The 16,292-nt window shown below is 35.3% G+C and overlaps 1 protein-coding gene across 4 annotated transcripts in view; it reads left to right on the top strand.

Moving 5' to 3' along the window:
- The first annotated feature begins 214 nt into the window (after window positions 1-214).
- Window positions 215-16,292, top strand: part of LOC123880467 (potassium voltage-gated channel subfamily H member 8-like) — a 108,901-nt gene continuing 92,823 nt past the window's right edge. For all 4 annotated transcript variants that reach the window (XM_045928625.1, XM_045928619.1, XM_045928613.1 and 1 more), the window contains exon 1: window positions 215-373. The gene's annotated coding sequence lies outside the window, so the exon portion shown is untranslated. The remainder of the gene's footprint in view (window positions 374-16,292) is intronic.

Genomic DNA, 16,292 nt, shown 5'->3' with positions numbered 1-16,292 from the left:
ATGAAAAGTTGGTTACTGCAATCATTATAACGCCGCGGACGCTTAGATGCTGACTCTGGAGACGGTAATGAGGATGTAAATTGGCGTACAGGGAGTACATAGAAGGGACCGGGGGACGAGGCGGTGGCCCGGGAAACCTGTGGCGTATCTGTTGCGTCGCCCGGCCCCGGCGCCCGCGGCCGCGCTCCGGGCAGCAGCCAGTCTGCCTCTCCGCCTCGGATGGTCGCACCGCTCGCGACACCGCGCGCACTTCCGCAAAACGCACGTGCAAAACCTTTGTGATAAAAAATTCATCATGCATGCGAAAAGTTTACAAGTGTTCAGTGTGTCGAGCCCGCTCGATCTGTAACTTTGTTCAACATTTTTCGTTAAGGTAATTTTGATAGTTGTGCTGTGATTTACGAGTATATTGTTCCGTATTGGATTGTTCCAGTCGATTGAATTTTTTTTCGTATGTAGCATTTTTTTTTATTCAAAATTCATTTTTTTTTATTAATCGTTAACTTTTAGATAAAAAATGTTTTACACAATAATTTAATTACACATTAATTTACACAATAATTTAATTTAAAATTTTAAATAAAATTTAAATATTTTTTTTTTAATTTTATTTAAATATGCTATCCTTTATATTTTATGAGAAGGTGTTTAGTATTTAAACAAGAGTAAAGAAGAAATTTATTTATACATCATAGTTTAAGAATCAAATCATAAAACAAAAGCGATTAAAGCTTTTTCAGACAAACCGCGCTCATAAGTTTGATTATATGAGAATATATCTTTTGAAGCACTCGTACATATTTTGAGTGGTAACCACTTTAAAGAATTGAAATGCAGACCGTCAAATATATAGCTTACTAGCTATATACAAATTATATATATGTACTATGTACTTATATTTAAACGTTTCCTTGGGAATTATGTCTACACTAGCTTTGGTCCGCGACTTCGTCCGATCTGATTATGTTTATAGCAATAAGTAGTACTCGGGCATAATTTAGCTATGTATCCAGTATAAGAATTTTTAGAATGAGATCACTTCTTCCGGAAATTGTTCTCTACATAAAAAACTTACAAATCAACAAATTTTACTTCTATGTTATATTAGTACTTCTAAAAGGTAAAAGCATTTCATCATGTGGCCATTAATCATGTATTTACATAAATATCAATTTTTGGATTTCCTTGAGGCTTTCCTAAATAAATAAAACAAAATGGGCAGAAGTACTTTGGCAGTCTTCTAAATATATCCAGTAATTATTTGGTTTTCCATATCTTTTTACTCGCTACATACCTATTTACTTACTTACCTATTTCTTGTAGCCGACAATACGGCAAAAATGTTCCTACGTAGGATTTTACTGGCGGTCAATACGAAGAAAATTTGATATAGCGAAAAGCCTACGAAAGTGTTTTCAAAACTGGTGCAGCAGACATCTATTAACTTTACGATGTAATAATATTACCATCAAATTACGTTTCCACTTAGCAATCCACATTCGAGTAGGTAGATAATAAAGAGCGAGCTGTATTGTTGACGTTGGTTAAATATTTAGCTTGTATCTCTACATTAGATGAGTCAATATAATAATATTCGGTTACGTGTAACTAAAGGTTGATTCCTATCATACTGTGTTAAGGCCGGGAAATTGTAATTTTTAATCTGATGTTTTTTAAGGGCTTTTACAGGTGACGCCAGCCTCATCATTACACACTAAATTAAAACAAAACTATGATTAAATCAAAGACTACTTACCTACTTATAAAAATTTGAAAGAATCACTAACTTTATACCTACAGAATTTTCCATTCAGAATCCTTTCAATTCAGAATGTTCCAAACTTAGGTTTCAAAGCTAGAAAATGCAATGGTCCTAGACAGCGTTGAATAATTATAATAACCGATATACTGGACATAAAATCACGAAATACCTAGTTGATATTGTAAAAAATGATGGAACTGTCTATCAGCTTATCAATTCACTACTTGAAAAACTAGGGAGGAAAAATATCACCCTGCGGTACATTCACCTACCTAGTATGATTTTAAATGTTATATGCAATATTACTTAAATTTACTTAAAATTATACTTAAAGTTATACTAAACTAATATTAGACTTATACTATATTATAGAAATTATACTAAAATAATATTAGAAATTACTAACATTTGCCCACGACTTCATTCGCTATGTGGGTATGTAGCTATGTGCCAGTAAAAGAATTTTTGAAATCGGATAAATAGTTTCGGAGATTATCTCCTACATGCAAACTTACATACGTTACAAACTTTACCTCTTTACAATATACGTGTAGATAGAGCCACTGTTGTTTTATATTTATAATATTGGTCGATTAAAAATACGAAATTTTAATATTTACGATTTTACAAAATAAAGTATATATCATTACTCATACAACAAAATAATGATTGTCTTATCAAGACCGAAGACGAGAACAATATTCTAAGAACAAAGTCCTTAAACCTAAATAAACAGACAGATTTTTATGACATGATAAGCTTATTTGATCGCCGCGTTTGGATTTTCCAAGTTTTCATCACAGTTTTCTTATAGATTAGCATAATTTATGCAATCTAAACAATTTGAATTGACGTAATTTACTCGTGCAGAGTCAATTTAGAGATATTCGTTAGTTTGATTTTTGATGAGCTCAATCTTGTTAACGCAAATAATTGCTAAGCTGAAGTAGCAATGATCAAGACACATTGCTGGAAGTATCGATAGACTTTTTTATCCCATCACAAGTTGCCTTGACTGCAATCTCACCTGGAAGTAAGTGATGTGCAGTCTTAGATGAAAGCGGCTAACTTGGAAGGGGTATGATAGTTTTAATAAACCCATACACCTTATCAGTTTCTACACGGCATCGTACTTAAACGCTTAATCATTTGGCGGCGGCTTTGCCAGTAGGTGGAAACTAGCCACGGCCGTAGCCTCTAGCCAGACCTGTGACAATTTAGAAATTATCAATTCCCAAACGATCCTTGCCTGGAATCGCACCTGGACCTTCCACTTAAAAGACCACAGCGCTCACCGCTGAGCAAGGGAGGGACGGAGAGAGCTAGGGACGTTGGGACTCCAAGATGCTGGAGTGACGACATTGTACCGGAACGCACGGACGCACTGTTGATTGATTCACTACGTAAACCCAGAAAGCCGTAGAATCTGGAAAATCCTGTAAAAAATCTTTGTACAGCAGTGGAAGGATGGTTAGTTGACCCCCCACTATGTAGAGAAAAGATAAATGCCGAAAACTATGGAGTCTGATAAATTCTACGAAAAATGTAGTCGTGTAGTTCTATCGGTGTAGTTGAAATTACATTACATTTTAACATTTATCTGTATGTAGGATGTAGCGTGTTAAAGACGTAATATAGACAGTCATATAGACGTCTTACACGAAGTTTCCATTAAACTTGGAAGCTGTAAGTAGTTCTTTTCATTCTAATCCACAATCATTGCGGTACGTGGAATCCACTCGGAATAATCCCGATCACTACAGAGCTGAAACTATTGGATATATTTTTGTCCATTATCTTTATCTGCTATCTAGGATCGATACATACATTAGTCACAGTCGAACATAATCGTACGGCCTTGGTCTCCAATTTATAAAAACAAGACGAAAATAGAACTGTACTTAGGTAATGGCTTAGGTAGACTGATCTCTATTAATACTTGAAGTACACTGAACTTGCGATTGCGGACCCGTTTTTGAATTGATTTTCGCCATTTTGGGGCTTATCGCAGCAGTGAGCGTCATGTTAGTGATGAGACATCTTTCGAAATAGTGACAACGCGAAGATCATTTGACATAATGTTAATTTTATTTCCCGACAGGCTCGGTGAGGGCTACGGCAATCGGCACAAAAATAAATGTCATTAATTTAGAAGTCACACCTCTTCCAGCCTACTTGTGTGTCCAGTGGTACATATCAAAAATAGATTCTTCAGTTCAGGTGGCTATATCATGGTTTGCTCATAAACTTCACTATTTTGTTTTAATTTAAGCATTTTATGACCAAACCACAAGACACCGTCGTTTTACCTGCGGTCGTGATGATAATCGTTAGCTTTTTGAATTGTTTTTACGATCAAGAGATGAGTTGTTATGTACCTACTGTATGTAACACAGTATAAGTGATAATATAAGTATACCTAATTAGCTAAATGTTTTTTGTCGCACTATGCATATTTTTGCAAGCGAACAATCCAAGTAAAAATGTCTGCTGGTTCATTTTAAAACTTTAAACTAAAGCTACAAGGGTTCCAAACGCGCCCAAGCCTGAGAAGAGCCTACGCGAAACTCAGCCGGCTATTCTTTTTACTATCACCACTTTACAAAATCGCCGGCTCACTACTGAGCATGGGTTTCAAAATGAGAAGGGTTTGGCCATAATCCACCACGCTGGGCTTGAAAGCTCAAAAGCTTATTATTAATATAGTTAAAAATTTCACAAAAGGGCACGAATAATATTTAACTGTCGCATCCCTTTATCTCTTCCACTTCAACTCATACGTTACAAGCAGGTATCAAGTCGGTATACAAAATCGATCAAGTTACACCTTATTGAGCAATTTCTTTGAAGCAGATTACAAGCGCTCAGCGTTGTATGGAAAAGTGCTAATAATACCGCTGTAAGAGCAGATGATACAGATCAAGACATGCGACAGCGTGTCTCGCCAAGTTCGATTCTAATAAGAACGGCGGCACGCTGACAAGTGTATATTACACGAACCATTTCGAGCTACTTTTGACCCCCCCATAACTCAGAAACTATTGAACCTACATATTTGTAATTTTGCATATCTATTAAGACCCCTTTAAACGCTTAGAATCCAAAATTTCATGAAAAAATCTTTTATCGATATTAAGTTATTAAGGTCTGAAAAGTGCCATTTTTAACACTCACTCACTCACTCATCACTCACTCATCAAAAACCTAACCTACTTCCAGGTGACTTAGAAACTTCAAATTTGGTATAGTGATAGGTAATTAGGTGTATACAAAGGAAAAAATCAGAAAATAGCAAATTATGTTTTAATATGTCATATATTATATGACAAAGTTATTGGTGTGGCTAGTAGAACAGCAAGTATGGATCGAGGTGCACATTTTAAGTTTGTAAAACTGTGTAACGTTGGTTCGTTGATCCGTTGCTCCATTGCGACGTGATTGAAGAACAAACAAATACTTGCTCTTTAATATGGGTAGTAATGGGTGATTTACTTCCAAAGCAAGGAACATAACATTATTTTATTTTTTTATTTTTATTTAAAGGTTTACTAGCGATTTAACATAAACTTAATAACTATAATAAATACATTGGTTTTTCTATCATGCTCAACTATGTTAAATCATTTAAAAGTAAACACTTCATATATACTAGTGACCTGCCTCGGTTTTGTTTGGTTTCACACGGACAGGTAGTACAATACAAACTATTCACAGAGTTGATTTTCCGTTGTATGTTTTAAGTGGTCTAATTGTGTATTTATTTGTAAGGGGTAATCTCAGAAGATAAAAGTTATGTACCTAAAGGTTAGGTATACTATATCTGACATACTGTACTTATTAGTTAGGTACTATTGTACTCGTATTGAAAGTGAAATCACACCTGGTGTCTTGTCAAGGGAACCAAAACCTAATGGACCTAGAACATTATGAAAAGCAGGTAGCAATATTATCATAAAAACCAAGTAAAGGAAAAAATCTTAAAACTGTTAATTTGTGGTTAGGCTAACATCACAAAAAAAGTGTTATTTCTTGTACGATGGCGCAGAACCCATCGTGTGCGAGGTACTTGACTGGTTTATAATTTGTAAGGGGTAATCTTAGATGATAATATAAGTTATGTATGTATATCTAAAGGTTAGATATATTATGGTATACCTAATAATTACTAGTTACTATAATTTTCGTAAAAATATTCGTAAAATTATTCTCGGTTATGCACAATGAAACGCATAAAAAAGCAGGAACCTTTGAAACAATAACAAACAATTATAGTGCACATGTTGAAGTCCCATGCAGCCGTTACTGGTCAGCTGAAGTGACTCGACATAACATTTTGCTTTGCTTGCATAAATTATTATATTTTAAAATTGTATCTTGAAGCTCAAAAACAATTACTGATTAATATTATTTATACTTAGGTACTATTTGTTATATTATCAACTTAAGAAGTTATTATATTCCATAAAAAATATAAGAGCCAAAAAAAGATTAAATAAATTTTACCCGTGAAAATGTTACTTTAAGACATATTATCAACTAGCTGTGCCCGCGACTTCGTTCGCGTGGACTTTTCGGGCAGCGTGATTCTTTAAATTGACATAACTTTTTTATTTATGAACCGATTGACATGAAATAAACATTAAATGTTAAGTGAAGCTTACTACAATATATTAGTGAAAACCGTATCTAAATCGAATAAGCCGTTTCTGATATTAGCGTGCACAAACACACAGACAAACAGACAAAAAAAAATTACAATTTCGGGTTTGGCATCGATATAATAACAACCCCTGCTACTTTTTTTTTATATATTTCCATTGTACAGACACCACTTTTCTACAATTTATTATATGTATAGATGTCATAAGTCACTTAATAAATCCAACCACGGATATACTATAATACATAATATAATACCCATGTCAAATTACAACTTTTTGTGCTAGTACCTACTACGGACAGACGGACGAACGGACGGATATTGGAAAACTATGTATAATAATATAAATCCTTGTTGCCTATGGAACCACAAAAAAAAGGTCGTTGTTTTGTTAGTAATTCTTGGCAATCAATGGTACCCTGTTAAACATTGTTTGGTGTATTGTTTGTTAATTTACTTGTTTTGCCAGATGTCAGATATCGCGATCCATAAGGCGCAAGGCACACCACCGGAATGGTGAGAGGATGCGCGCCAAGCGCACGCCTTTGCAGTCAAGACTGAAGTAAACAGGGTGACCCTCCAGCCGAAATATTTAAACAAAATTATACAGTCTAAGTGTAAAAAAACCGGCCAAGTGCGAGTCAGACTCGCGCACTGAGGGTTCCGTACTCGAGTATTTTTTCCAACATTTTGCACGATAAATCAAAAACTATCATACATAAAAATAAATAAAAATCTGTTTTAGAATGTACAGATAAAGCCCTTTCATACCCCATTTGGTATAGTTATTTTACTTTGAAAATTAAAACACATTTTAATTTTTTTTAAATGATGTGACACAGATTTTCTCAAATACTAAAAATACTTGAATGTAAAAATTACAATCTGTATTATTATTATTTATGACGATGAATATACTGAACTTTATCCAACAAAAATGATGTAACCACAAATTCGGGGTTTTCAGATTTATTCCTGTACTTGTGCTATAAGACCTATTTACCTGCAAAATTTCATGTCTCTAGGTCAACGGGAAGAACCCTATAGGTTACTTGACAGACACGACGGACAGACAGACAGACAGATAGACAGACAGACAGACAACAAAGTGATCCTATAAGGGTTCCGTTTTTACTTTTGAGGTACGGAACCCTAAAAATGAGAAAAATATTCATGCTTAGTTTAAAAAAAACTGTGCCTGTTTAAAACATCGAGATTTTCCCATAGTGGTCACTGGTCACTCTACTTTAGATCCCGGCAAAGAACCACCTCCACTCGAAGTGCAGTCTCTATTCTATTCATCACACCTCGACTCACCACGCTCGGTCTGCGCTGACCCTTAGTTGTAGACATTTGGCATAAAATAGAATTCATATTGTTACTAGTTCGTTTCAAGTTTGGATATTAAGAGTAGAGGCATTCAAGCTCGGGAAGGTGGCGAGAGCTGCTTTATTTGCATTGCTTTTCTCAGATTTTCATGTTAATCTTAACATATAGATCCTAGTTAAATAAGAGTGAAAATAACCACAAAAACTCAACTCACGAGATCGTGTCATTATGTTCTATTATTGAGTTCGCGTCTCGATATTTTATTTTAATTTTAAAGAGGACTTCACTACTCAATTATTGTTAAATTACATAAGTTTAAAAATAATCTAAGTGTGTTCGTGGTATCCTGCGTTCCAGCAGCAGAGTGTTGGGAAGTACTAGTTATTAAGTTTATCTATTTTAACATGCTTGATTAAAATTTGCATTTTAGGAAATACAATCCATGTGCGTTCGTGGTATCCTGAGTTCCAGTAGCAGAGTGTTGGAAGGAAGTACCTAATAGTTATTAAGCCTATCTATTTTAACATTGCAAATTCATTAAATAAGTATAGCAGGTGTTTTACGAAATATTACTGCTTTAAATATAAATAATACTTTAAGTGTACCTACTATCTACCTACCTTAAATATTTTTTCTTGGTGTTCTTTTAAATTATTGTGATATTATTATTAATTATTTTCAAGTATGAGTCGTACAGTGCAGTTACTGGTTGGTGACTCAGTCATATTGCACGAAATAATTTCAATGCCTCCCGATGGAAGTTGTTTATTCCATTCGATTGCATTCTCACTATATAATTCTATTGATTCGCAATTAGCAAGTAGCGTGCGTGCGGCAATTGTCGAGTATGTCTGTCAACACTGGCAAGATTTGAGCGCATGGACGTGCAACGAACACGGCGAGCCTTACGATTCTGTAGAACAGTATCGTGCGAGTATGCTTCAATCGAATACCTATGGGGCTGTTTCTGAATTAAAGGCCGCAGAGAATTTGTATCCCATAAGGATCGAAGTGTACCACGATGGCAGCTTGCGTGGTATATTTGGTGAAGAGGGCCATCCTATAAAGCGTTTTCTCTTTTCGGGCCATCTATTGTCAGGACATTATTATTATTATTAGTGCCACTCTCAAGAAATACTTTTAAAAGCCTTAACTTTAAAAAGATCTGAAAGATAGTTAAGGTAAGTAAAGTTTTTAGACACCCTATTAGGTTAGGTACGGAAATCTGGTATTTTAGATGAAGTTCTTTCTTGGTTTGTTTCTATTATCGTGTTGTTTTAAAGTTTAATTCTGTGCAATATTTGTGAAGTAATTTTAATAAGTTCATGAAGAGAAATCAACTTCACAAAAAGTTATGATATCCCATCAAAAACATAAATGTGAAAAAAGTGCCAAGTTCGATAGAGAAAATGAGAGATTGTAAGCTTCGCCGATAAAAGGTAAGCTTCGCCGATAAAAGCATTGATATCTAAATAGGTGCCAAGTTCTTATAGGTCTTTATATCATTCCTACAAGAATGTACAAGAAACTTTGATCGTTTTAAAATATTATTTTATGTTATTGAGTACATATAACTTGGCAAGTTTTAAAAGTCAGTAAATCACATTTTACGTTTAACATAAAATTTAGTTTAAGCTTAAGAATGTATTGGCAAATATCAAAACTTGCCAAGTGTACTATATTTTATATTAAACATTAAATGTAATTAACCGACTATTAAAACTTGCCAAGTTATATGTACTCAATAACATAAAATAATATTTTAAAACGATCAAAGTTTCTTGTACATTCTTGTAGGAATGATATAAAGACCTATAAGAACTTGGCACCTATTTAGATATCAATGCTTTTATCGGCGAAGCTTACCTTTTATCGGCGAAGCTTACAATCTCTCATTTTCTCTATCGAACTTGGCACTTTTTTCACATTTATGTTTTTGATGGGATATTATTAACAACATTCAGGTGCCATAGCTTTATCAGCTTTATCGATCGCCGCGTGCATCTTGCGTGTAAAATAAATATTATTTAAACTTGTGTCATCTATCATCTCGGTTGATCTAATGTAGATTCAGCATGATTTTCTAATTCATCCTTTCTGTCTACCCCTTCGGGAGAAAAGCGTGATGCTATGTAGGTATGTAGGTATCTAATCTTAAACAAAGGTAGTCACAAACTGAATTCCAGACGGGTGTAGCCACCCTAGTGTTAGATAAGTCTAGACCAGGGAAGATGAAACCGACTAGGTTTGGCGGGGGCGACTAGATCGATCCTTGAGAGCATCGTTCCCGTACACGTGCACCTTCTCAGCATCTGTCGCGTCTTGATTTCCTACTATACCTGCTCTCGAGACTGTTATATAGCTATCTCAAGCTAAATGAATGCCAGATCTCTTCTTTGTGTGAAAATACTTATCTTAATGTCTGAAGAGTCTAGACAATATAATATATAACACGATTACAACTTTGGGTGCAAACCATAAAATTATGAACTTTGTAGACAGGTACCTCAAGATACCTTCATACGTATAGGTACCTAAGTAAGTTTATACCGTAAACAAGACTAGGTGCGAGAGTAAACATACAACCTTTTGGTGTACAATAAAGCGTAATTAATTTCAACAGGTAACGTTTGGCACAAGAAGTGACCATTTATAAATTTTATAATAGCGTTTTACCTACTTCATGAAAATTTCTAAATGCATATTATCAAAAATTGCGAAACAGCAGGATTCGAACCTGCGCGCAGCTGCGTCTCCCTCGCAATCGCACCGAGAGCGCCATCGACCAACTAGGCCACGGTTATAAAAAATATAAAGAACTGACCTCTACCTACATTTTGAAATTTTACATATACATAGTAGAGGCAGTGAAAAAAATTATTTTCAAGTTCTAAGTACGTATAAGGCTTACAATTTCTTAGCCTGGAGTTTGGTCTAGTAAAATTTATTCACAGGTCACTGAAAGAATTATTTTGGGATCCTTGGGTATATCACTTAGAACTTTGTGTTTCACATACTTTTAAAGTTTTCATATTTCAAGAGATAACTTAAGTATATAATTTAAAGTTATTTTCTACAGTAATATAGTATAGTAGTAGTAGTATAAATACTTTTAAGTATAAAAATTTCAATCTATGTGACCGGGGTCTGGCTGTTAGTCGGGAGAGCTTAATCGATCGACAAGTCTGGTGCATCGTACCTATGTGTACTCTGTGACTGTGTTTTGATTTCCTACTACACCGACTCAATCTCCTGCTCCCGAACTGAACAAATACTACGTTTACGAACAGAAATACGAGTAAATGTGTAGGTATATATACAGAAATGTGAAATAAATTGAAGTATATGGAAAGCTTGTGTTTGTAAGTTGGAGACGTTCTCAATTTCAATATGTTTCTTTTATTGTTCTTTTTTTTTATAATTAATATTAGTATACTATATTAGTATAGTATATATATATTATTATAGATATCCATACTAATATTATAAATGCAAACGAGTGTATGTCTGTCTGTCTGTTAGCTTTTCACAGCTCAACCAATTTTCAAACTTAGAGTTGGAACTTCCGTCCCAGGGACGGACATAGGCTACTTTTTGTTCCGGAAAATCGGGAAACGAGTTCTCACGGAATTTTTAAAAAACTCAAGCTTACGCCGACAAAGGCGCGAGCTCCATCTATGATCTAGTAAATGAATGAATTAATTACAAACATAAATCTTGTAAAATTCAAAACAACTCGGAATGAGTCGGAATGTTTGTAATAATAATATCTAATAAGATTCACAACAACCAGTCTTGAGCTTACATTTACCAATATAAATTCAAACACACGATGGGAGACACCTACCTACGTAAAAGTAATCTCGTACGAAAGCTCTGGTATTATAGGATTGAAGAATGTTTTGGGGATTGAATTTTATAAAGAGGAATAAATAAATCATGTTTTCACGTACTTAATTAGGCGTAGTTTTAATTGAGAAAGTAACTGCGAGTAGGTACTTGTACATAAAGTATTGGCTTTTTTAACCGACTTCTAAAAAAGGAAGAGATTCTCAATTCGTCGGAATCTTTTTTTTTTGGTGGAATGGAAGCATATAAGTAAGTACCTACCTAAATTAACTGTTTAAAGAAAGGATCTTTGACGTTAGGATTTATAAAGTCGATTTAAATGAAGTATAATTTCGATAAAGATATAATTAAGTGCCTACGCAATAAGGTACAGTAGCTTTTTCTTCTCTAAGATTTCAGTAAGTCAAGTGAGGTTGGTACTCGAACTGGTTGGGGCCATAATAATGAATTGAGACTCTTAATCCATAAACGAAATTAATGTAAAATTAAATTGGCAGAGCTTTCGCCCAATTTGATAAAATTCGTATTAATATTTTGCAAAGTTACCATATGATTTGTTTTATTGATGTTTGATACGAAAAATATTTTACTCTATAATCTGTTGGTTGTTTAAGGTTAGGATGTAAAAAACCTCTTGCGTCGGAAAATGTTTTATTTAGATAGGGCAGCCATAGAATTTTCGTAAACCTAGGAATTATACTGTTGTAAGTTGTTCCTCATTTGCTCCTGTGGGCGTGAAAAAAATATAAGATAAGGATTTAAAGATTTTCGAAATCCTTTCGTTGAAATGCCCAGCTTTACAATTCAACTTTGGAAGAAATACAACTAACTCTCTTTGCGCGTTCTCTAACAACTCATTAATTGGGGACTGGGTTAACATGCGCGTCTGACCGATATGTTTGCACTAATATTCTTCAGTACTGCACCTTCCCTTTGTGATCGCACATAACGTTACCTTCCTTACAACCTGGATGCCCAGTATATTCTATCCTTTTCTTGGGATATATTTTGTACCTCGCACACATGCAAATCGTGGAACAGGCTTCTGTCCATCGCGTTCCCCAAATCTTCGAATTAGGGGCAGATAAACATACAATGCATTGGAAATTGCTCTAGAAGTTCGTTCAAATTGCAAATCGACAGAATAGTTGTTGCGCAAATAAGCAGCTGTGACGGACGGATGGACAAAGTTGCACCATAATAGTTCATTTTTTAACCTTTTGGTACGATGCACCTACTATAAATACTAGGTACATCAGTTCAATTGGCATGATGTAACAGTCATAGACTGAGATTTGACTAACATTATCACTTAGACATGCTAAGTGAAGATAATCTGTTATCAAGCGAACACCTTGTATATTATGACGTAATGTATTCATGATCATTTCACGTCCTTGTCAGCTTCTAGAGCTAGACTAGTCAGTGACGTGACCTTAATGTTAATGTCATTGTTACATAGCTTCCCAGGTAACCTTCGTGTATTATTCGCACTTTGAATACAGAGAAGGCGTAAGCCATCTGATACCAGATTAATTGAAACTTGTCTGTTGTGGCCAATTAATTGTGGTTAAAAAATTTTAACAATTTAAGAATTTTAATTCGTTACTTAATACTCCCTGTTCTAACACAAAATCAACAATTTCCGGCTCAATGAAATTGAATCTGGTTCCTATTTTTTTTTTTTGCGGTATCCAAAGGTCGGTAGGTATTTTAATTTCTTACCTTAAAACCTTCTTTTAAGGTTAAGATACATTCTTGAGGATTCGTGTGAATCCTTCATCTTTCAGATTTTTCTGGTAACGTGTAACGTGTTTTGTCACCAGAGATGTGCTAAGCAGCTATGCCGTGAGGAGTTCAAAGCTATAAGCTACGAAACCACTACTATGAAACTCGTATATTGTGACCGTTTCCACTAATGCTAAGCGGTGTAGTGGAGTGGGTAAGATGTGCTATGGAGATGAGCTGCTCGCGAGGTAGCTGTGCGAAGTAGATGCGCGACTCGGGCTAAACGACACATCGAGCGACTGATCGTAAAACTTTGACGTTCGGAAGAGCCACACCACTCGCGTATATTATGTAGCGTCCATCCGTAGCTCTCATCCATAGTACGCATCCATAACACGCAACCCTTCATATAAAGAAACATAGCTTCGTTGAACGTGTTTCCACTAATGCTAATCTATGAATTTTTTATTCTGATTCATAAGTTAGCCTTTGACTGCGATCTCACTTGATGATAAGTGATGATGCAGTCTAAGATGGAAGCGGGCTAACTTGGAAGGGGTATGGTAGTTTCATTAAACCCATATCGGTTTCTACACAGCATCGTACCGGAACGCTAAATCGCTTGGCGGCACAGCTTTGCTGATAACGTGGTAACTAGTCACGGCCATAGCCTTTAAAGCCTCAATAGCTCAACGGTTGAGGAGCGGACTGAATTCCGAAAGGTCGCCGGTTCAAATCCCACCCGTTGCACTAATGTCGTACCCACTCCTGGCACAAGCTTAACGCTTAATTGGAGGGGAAAGGGGAATATTAGTCTGTTTAACATGGCTAATATTCTTTAAAAATAAAGCCTCCCACGAGAAAAGTGTGTGGACTCTGGAGTAAAGGAGTCAATGAAAATGTCCGGATATCATAGTTTACAAGTGTAAATTAAAAATTTATAACACCCCCGACGATCCAAAGTATTTGAGTTTTCCAAAACATCATTTTCAAATAAATAATTATGTATTTAGGCAAAGTCCATCTTGACAGCTTGACATTTGTCTATTGACATAATATTATGAACCTAACGGTTATCTAACCTTCTTTTCTACAAGAAAACTAGAAAAGAGCTGATAACTCTTAAACGGCTGAACCAATTTTTTTAGATTATAGCTAAGAACACTCTCGATCAAGCCACCTTTCAAACAAAAAAAAACTAAATTAAAATCGGTTCATTCGTTTAGGCGCTACGATGCCACAGACAGATACACAGATACACAGATACACAGATACACAGACACACAGATACACAGATACACACGTCAAACTTATAACACCCCTCTTTTTGGGTCGGGGGTTAAAAAGCAGCCTTATCGTAATACATGGCTGCTTATTACTTTGGTTATTTGGTTTCAATACCGTTAGGTAGATAATAAAGCTCCGTATATAGATATAATAAAGCTCAGTCTTGTAGAAAGTCGAACGAATTGAAGACGCTTTTGATGTCAGTCATGATCTGATGAGTGGCGTTGCTATTCATTTCGCATAGGTAGTCAAATAAATTCCGCGCTTAGGGGACTCGTCGAATTTAAATAATGTATTCCAAGGGTAAATCTTTATGATATACTATAATATTATATTTCTGTATTTTTGTTAAAGAATACTACGCATGCTTAAATATGCCTACCTTTTCCCTCAGATTACTAAAACTTCCACTGAGCGAAGTCGCGCTTAGCATATCTACCAAATACTCGTAGTTGATTGATGGATGACGCAGAGATTTAAATTGATATAAATCTTTAGAATAATGTGATAATTTTATCACGTTATCTCTGATATGCTACTCTGATTGATGACATACTCTTCCGTTTCACTTCGATCAGAACATATCCTAACGTTTGCACTAGGAATAGATACGACGATATGAATAGTGCAACGGTACAGGGGTTTGATTGGACCTACGAGTTTTCGGTTTTTTAGTTAGCCCCCTGACCTGTAAGACATTTTCTTAGTACATATTTCTAAATATATTTTTTCTTGATAGGTATATCTTTATTATGAAACACAATAGTGCGGGCATCAGCTAGTGTCTAATATGCAGATTAAATTGGATTGATGGGTTTTCGTTAATGGATGCATTATCACAGGCGTAATCATCCTACGACATAGTGGAAGTGGCTTATTCCTACATTTTACAGATGATTACAGCCTTGCGTGGGGGTAATGTTGCACTAAGCCTAGTTTTGATGATAAAGCTCAGCAGGCACGCGTAGGGGATAATCTGCATATGAGCGGGGCTTATCTACCTTCACAAAGGACACCTAGTTAATTACACCGTTTGATGTTGTCACACATTTCTCTTTGTACAGCTGACCTTCAGGCTGACCAATCCACTTTGCATTCCCGTAACCGGTAGCTTGTTAATTATGTTGATGAATATCTTACTCGTATTCTGTTAACGAAAATTAATTGAATTCTGTTCAACATCGTGTCGTAAGTCGTAAAGATGAAACGATTTAACGGTGGTGGCCACTTACAGTATCGGGGCTAGCTATAAAATACGGTCTGAAAAATGTATTCGCAAACCAGAGATGTCGTCAAAAATATGATCTTTCTTTTGTGGCCTCGTAAGTTGTAAATAACAGAAGGCAGATTACTCTGACTGAGGTTCCATAAAATGCTTTGTTTTGTTTATTGTTTAAAAATATAAAAGAAGGCTTCAGCTACCACATAAAACTGAACATTCGCCTATTAAACTTCTAGGACGATTTTCCGTGCAATTTACTTTCAACAATCACACACTCCATAAAAGAGTTTTATAACTACTTTTATTTATAAATATTAGGATTTTGCGTAATGAATAACTGCGAATTTGTTGTTTCTTGTACGGGCATTCGACATTTTTCTGAGCCATAATTCATAATCTTCAGGCAGTACTGGGGGTAATTGAAGATGGACAGGCATCCTACACATTTGAGAAGT

Source organism: Maniola jurtina, chromosome 3 (genome assembly GCF_905333055.1).
Source record: "Maniola jurtina chromosome 3, ilManJurt1.1, whole genome shotgun sequence".
Classification (NCBI taxonomy): Eukaryota; Metazoa; Arthropoda; class Insecta; order Lepidoptera; family Nymphalidae; genus Maniola; species Maniola jurtina.
Note: the sequence above shows the minus strand (reverse complement) of the source record. Positions and strands in the feature narration are given on the sequence as shown.